Source organism: Microcebus murinus, chromosome 18 (assembly GCF_040939455.1).
Source record: "Microcebus murinus isolate Inina chromosome 18, M.murinus_Inina_mat1.0, whole genome shotgun sequence".
Lineage (NCBI taxonomy): Eukaryota > Metazoa > Chordata > Mammalia > Primates > Cheirogaleidae > Microcebus > Microcebus murinus.
Genome location: NC_134121.1, coordinates 33,011,347 through 33,018,128, shown reverse-complemented (window position 1 = coordinate 33,018,128; position 6,782 = coordinate 33,011,347).

The following is a 6,782-nucleotide window of genomic DNA, read 5'->3' as shown; positions in this document are numbered from 1 at the left end:
GTGGTGTGTTTGATTCTTTTTTAGACTGGCTTCAGTATTGTGCAATCTAAAAATAAGTAACTTAAGTAACTTAAACTTACATAAATCTTGAATTGTATAAACTATTAGCTTTGAGTCCATTTTTTTTTCCCCCAAAAAGATTGGGGGGTGGGGAGTGAAGAGGGAGGTTGAGAGTGTGGGGGGATGGGCCACGGGCCCTACAGGACCACAGGTAAAGGAGACCCACAGTTATTTGAAGACAGTTTGACCAGAAATTTCTGTCTGGCCGTTTCCTCTCTTCTTACCCAACCAGGTAGTAGCCACGCTTCCTCTGACTCCCCCCACCCGCTATCTAAATAGCTTCACAGTTTAAACCAGCAGTCCCAACCTTTTTGACACCAGGGACCAGTTTCATTGAAGACAATTTTCCACGGATGGGGGGGGCGAAGTGGGAGGATGGTTTTGGGGTGATTCAGGCGCATTACATTTATGGTGTACTTTATTTCTCTTATCACATTGAAATATATAACGAAATAATGATACGACTCACCATGATAATGCAGAATCAGTGGGAGCCCTGAGCTTGTTTCCCTGCAACTAGACAGTCCCATCTAGGGGTGATGGGAGACAATGACGGATCCGATAGGAGGCGGAGCTCAGGCTGTAAATACAGATGAAGCTTTGCTTGCTGGCCCTGCACCAGTCCACAGCCCAGGAGTTGGGGGACTGCAGGTTTAAAGCACTGTTTTCCAAATTTGGTTGTGCATTCTTTGGTTGTACATTCTAAGTTATTTAATCTCTGTAGTGATAAGAATGATATAAAAATACATACATATAAATGGAGAACAGACACTAAGTCTTTTATTTTAAACAGTCTCGTCGCTCTGTCCCCCAGGCTAGAGTGCCATGGCTCACAGCAACCTCAAATTCCTGGGCTCAAGCCATCCTTCTGCCTCAGCCTCCCGAAGAGCTGGGCTGGGCTGGGCTGCCACAGCTTGGTGAAACAAGCCTGAGTGGCAGGCTTGTGCTACCATTCCTGGCTAATTTTTTCTATATATTTTTAGTTGTCCAGCCAGTTTCTTTCTATTTTTAGTAGAGACAGGGTCTAGCTCTTGCTCAGGCTGATTTTGAACTCCTGAGCTCAAACGATCCTCCCACCTTGGCCTCCCAGAGTGCTAGGATTACAGGCGTGAGCCACTGTACCTGGCCTAGACACTAAGTCTTGACTTAATAGCCCCTCTGCCAGACACAGTGGCTCACACCTATAATCCGGGCACTCTGGGAGGCCAAGGCCATCACTTGAGCTCAGTAGTTTGAGTCCACCCTCAGCAAGAGCGAGACCCCCATCTCTACTAAAAATAGAAAAATTAGCCAGGTGTTGTGGCGCATGCCAGTCAGTCCCAGGTATTTGGGAGGCTGAGGCAAGAGGATCACTTGAGCTTAGGAGTTTGAGACTGTGGTAAGCTGCGATGATGCCACTGCACTGTACCCAGGGGGACAGAGTAAGACTCTATCGCAAGGAAAAAAATGCCCCTCCTCTTAAAGATAGGCTCTGCCTCCTGCAGCCTCCTGCATGTGTCTCCTCAGGTCTGATACCAGGCCTCCGGGGGAGGGTTGGGTATCTGGGCTAGTCTCCAGAGAGCTGGAGGTAACTTCCTTGCACCCCGCTTCTCCCACTTCCCCCCTCCAGCCAGCCTGCTGTGCCTCCAGCTTTCTGCTGAGCTGGCAGGCCATTGTTGAGGTGGCTGTCTTTCCCTCAGGCCCTGGTTCTCACCTATGTGGTTAACAAGTAGTTAAAAGCCTCAGTTTTCCTCATCTGTAAGATCAGATAATGGTACCAACCCCAAGGCAATTAAATCATGGAAATGTCCTATTCCCCTGGAGCTTTCCTGCAGCCTTAGCTGCTGTTAGCTCCAAGTCCTGGCGGTAATTGGGTGTGGGTTTGGCCAAGTCATGTTACACCCAGGTCTACGCTTTTCCCATACAACCCAGCACTGCTGGAGCAGGAAAGGGTTACGGGCGCCTTTCGACTAGTTGGGGAGAGAACCTGCAGACTGGTGTGCACATTTGGCCTTTGTCTCTAGGGAGCCCACCGGGTTTTAAATAGAGTGACACTCCTGGTGCAGGGAGGGGGAGTGGATGCTGAAGCCAGGGTGGTCCTGACAGGAAAAAGGGCTTCCCCTGGGATGGAGTCAGGATCCTCAGGTGAAGCGTACGGGCTTTGAGGGGCGTGGGCTGCCACCGGTGACTCGGGCCTCAGAGTCTTGTCCTTTGAGGGACAGCTCTACGAAGCACTGTTGGGGAAACAGGAGGACAAGTGAGTTAGGGGCTGGCAAAGTCCATCTGCCCATCGAATTCATGCTTCTCAGATTGTCATGGACCATTAATTTCCAGAGTTCTGAAAAAGTTTATTTTTGACCATTTTGCTGGAAGTTTTGTTGGCTGTTAAGGAGTAGCAGATTTACGGAGGTCCTTGCTACACGGTTCTGGAAGTCAGTTATCAGTCAATAAATACACTTTAGACACTGTCTTTGAATTACCTATGGGCCATCCGGGCGATGCCTGGGTGTGACTTGGAAACTCATGGGAGGCTGGAGAGAGGTTTGGGGACCTGGACGGGTGTGGGGCAGAGAGCTGGAGTACCAGGTCGAGGCGAGAGCTTCCCCCACTGGCCTCCTTGCAGGTCTTTGTGTTGACGCTTCCTCTGCATGGCTTGTGGTGTCACCACGGAGGCTGGGTTCCGGAGTTCCTGCCACACCTTGTACAACCTTGGTTGTGCCACCTGTAGTCATCAACATTGTCAGATGAGAACAGATGTTGCTTCTAACCATCACAAGCTTAAGAAGATAAAACAAGATTAGTAGCTAGAGTTACAGAGTGCTTAGTATGTGTCAGCTGCTGTGCTCCTAGTCGTCAAGACAGCCCGACAAGGCAGCGACTCCTTCACCGGTGAGCACGCTGACCCCGGAGGTAGGAGACGGCGGCTTGGGTGCAAGTGGCTTGCAGATGGACCAGCGCTGGGCTGCAGAGCCAGGCCGTGCCCCGTCTCTCCTCTAAAGCAACGTGGACTCGTCTTGCCTCCGTCCGTATCCCTAAATAAATGCCGCAGTGCTTAAATGAACAGCCCACCGAAAAGTTTTTAGAGTGGAAAAAATACGACAGGAGAGATCAGTGATTTTGCTTTTATGGGAAATTTAAAATCTAAGTGTCATAAATAAAGCCAGAAGAAACCTGTAACAGCTAGGCCAAAGGGTGAACACTGTTAATCTATGACAATGTTAAAGGAAAACTATGTCTCCACTGGAAAATGTTGTCATAAAGGATATGGACAGAAAATAGAAAGCCTGGGTCTGTTTTTAGACCAGCACTGTCCAATAGATATATAACGTGAGCCACATGTGTAATTCAAAATTTTCTAGGACCTGCAAAAAGTACAAAGAGACAGGTGAAATTAGTTTTAGTAATAGTGTAAGCTAATATCATTTGAACATGTAATGGACATGAAAGTATTAGATATTTTAAAGCATTTGTCATGCTAAGTCTTTGAAATCCAGTTTGTATTTTACACTTGCAGCATCTCCAGATTAGCCACGTGAGGCTTGCGGTCGCCACGTTGGACCGCGTAGGCTACACTGTTCCACTGATCGCCATGGCACCAGTACAGCCTTGTACATGGTCTTCCTTATTCGAGAAGTTTTAGGTTCTTTTACAGATTTATTTTTCCAGATGAACTTTAGAATAATTTTGTGGGGGAAAGGACAGAAGTAAATGTTCTGTCGATATTTGAAAATAATGCATTTTATTGGTATAAAGTTTTATGTAATCTTTCCAGTTAAGCTTGTAAATTATTCAAATCTACTGTCTTTCTATCTTGCCCTCTCCCCACTCCTTTTTGTTTTGTTTGTTTTTTGGTCCTCACTATTTGCTCATTGCTAAGGAAAGTGCATTAAATGATCCTGGTTTTACGTTTTCCTCTTTGTCTTAACAGCTTTTGTAAGTTTCAGTTTTGTTGCTTAGTTTGAAAGGGCTCTCGAGTGGAATTTTCTCGTCACTGTAAAATATCTTCCATATTCAGTGTGGTGCTTTGTGTTTAGAATTTTATATCCTTTTTCTCTGTCACTTTAGGTGGGTGTGTGGCTTGTGACCGGCACATTGCTGATTTTTTTTTTTTTTTTTAGTGAATCTGGGAAATCTCTTACTAGATTAATTTCAGCTGTTTATTATGATCACTGATGCAATATTATTTGCCATTTAATTCACTTTCCTATTATGTTTTCTAGTTTTTTCTTTCCTTATTATTTGCTTAATCAAATAATTTTTCCCTATAGTAAATTTAGCATTCAGCATCTTATTTCTCTTATCAGTGGACAGCCATAACGTTTTTAAATGTATTTGAATTTATATTTCTTTCTCTCTGGGCAAGAAAAGACCCAGCAGAAAGTCGGGTTTCTGCCCTTCCTCCTACAGAAGCTTGTGTGCATACACACATAAGCTCTGTCTCCTGGGATTTGATAGAATCATCTAGAATATGGTTCAGAATTCTATGTAATATTTCTTTTTTTTTTTTATCAAAATGTTATTCTGATCTTTATTTTTGGATACGTAGCATGTTAAAAGTTTTACATGTGCAATCTTTTGTAACATCCGAAGAAATACAGTATGTTTTTAATAAATTCCTCATCACTCTAAGTTCACTTTCAAATAAATTGTAAGTATCAGGGTAGAACAATGTGTTTCCACATACTGAGCAGTGCAACACTGACAGTTAAGGTATCCAGGAGGGCTGAAAATTAAGATTGATGTAAGACAAATAAATTTAGTTTCATTTGTTAAAAAAGGGTAAAAATGAAAATTACATAGTTTACATGCAAAGGCCACTAATTTTAAATCTTATTTCAATATTAAATAAATGACAACTTAAGAATTAAATGATTTTTTAAAGAATTAAGAAGCAAAAAGTATAAGAAAAAATGGAATGGTAGTGTACCTTTAAAAACTGACTAGTAGAATAAATCAAATTAAACGTTACAGTTTCTCACTTTACCATGAATGTTGGCACGGTTTGTTTCATATTTATACAGAGTTTGTGTGCATAAAAACCCAATGAAACAGGTTTGGATCAATCCATTTTTCTCCAACAAAAGAAACTCTAACTTCTAGATTTTAAAAATTGCACTCTTGCATTTGTGTTTTAGTACAAACAAAACACAAATAAATTTCTTTTACATCAGTGCAACCAGTTAATAGGCATGTTAAGATACTTTTTAAAAAGTTTTGTGAATCTTGTCATCTAAAAAAATTCTGGGCCGGGCGTGGTGGCTCACGCCTGTAATCCTAGCACTCTGGGAGGCCAAGGCGGGCGGATCGTTTGAGCTCAGGAGTTCGAAACCAACCTGAGCAAGAGCGAGACCCCGTCTCTACTATAAATAGAAACAAATTAATTGGTCAACTAATATATATAGAAAAAATTAGCCGGGCATGGTGGCGCATGCCTGTAGTCCCAGCTACTTGGGAGGCTGAGGCAGAAGGATTGCTTGAGCCCAGGAGTTTGAGGTTGCTGTGAGCTAGGCTGACGCCATGGCACTCACTCTAGCCTGGGCAACAAAGCGAGACTTTGTCTCAAAAAAAAAAAAATTCTGTACAGAATCACAATACTGACAGAATCAATCTAGTGCACCCACGAGTGTCTCATTATTTTAATTTCACAGTCCTTTTCTCACAAAAACTTATTCTAAAGAGTTCAAAGAATTAATAATACACACCATGTGGATAATTTGGGGTTAAAAAACCCATGGCTCTGGGCAACAACCATTACAGTTAACAACATCCATCCATAAAGAGACTGCATTCCTAAAATTTTCAGACTTGGTTTGCCATAAATAAAACATTCTGGAGTAAAGCCTTTTGCAGACTGACAATACTTATCAGACATTAGCGAGGCCACAGTGAAGGGTAGTGACTCATACCGAAAGGACAGGGTAGCAAGCTGGTTTTGAGGTGGCACACCTCATACATTCTGCTCAGAAAACACAAAGGCATTTACAGAGGACTAAATTATGCACTGAAAAATGTGGATGGTTTCTCTCCGCTGACATCAACAGTGATGTCAGTCCCTAGTATTTGAAAAGCAAAAAATATCTTTGTAAACACAACTGAAGACGAAGGCTCTACCTAGGAAAATGCATACAACAGGATCAAAGTACTAGGAGTGTGTCAGTGATTTTTTTCCTGGTATTAACCAGCCTGAACATTTTTGGCATGTTGGACATTTTACCATTTCATGTCAACCATGAGTAAAATGAAGTAAGCCATTTGAATGATAATGAATGACACCCCTGGTCCGTAAAGGCAGAAGTATCTGGTTCAACATTCCACACATAGCAGGTGCTCAAAATGTGCTGGTAACTAATGAACCATCTTACTCAAGACACCCGTTGATTATATGGAACACTTACTGAGTGGACCCAATAAATGTTTAAGAACATGACTTAGATCTCTAATAAATGTATATGAATGTGACCTAATAGTTCATATAGTTGTTGTACTTCCCTAAAGAAAACTTGTAAACATTTGGTGAGTGTCTAATTAATGTCTAATGGTATAACAGTAAAAACTGGCCAAAAAATGCCCAGAAAACGTTTGGCCCTTCAGCACCCAAAGCTCTCAAAATATAATGTTAAAACATCTCTGCTAGAGGGATTTCAGTAGTCTGAAAAATTTCATACCCGAGTGGCTTAAATGTTCTCTCCTAAATTTTAAGTAAGTGCAAGGAGTTTCTACACTCAGGAATTGCATAAGTTTTT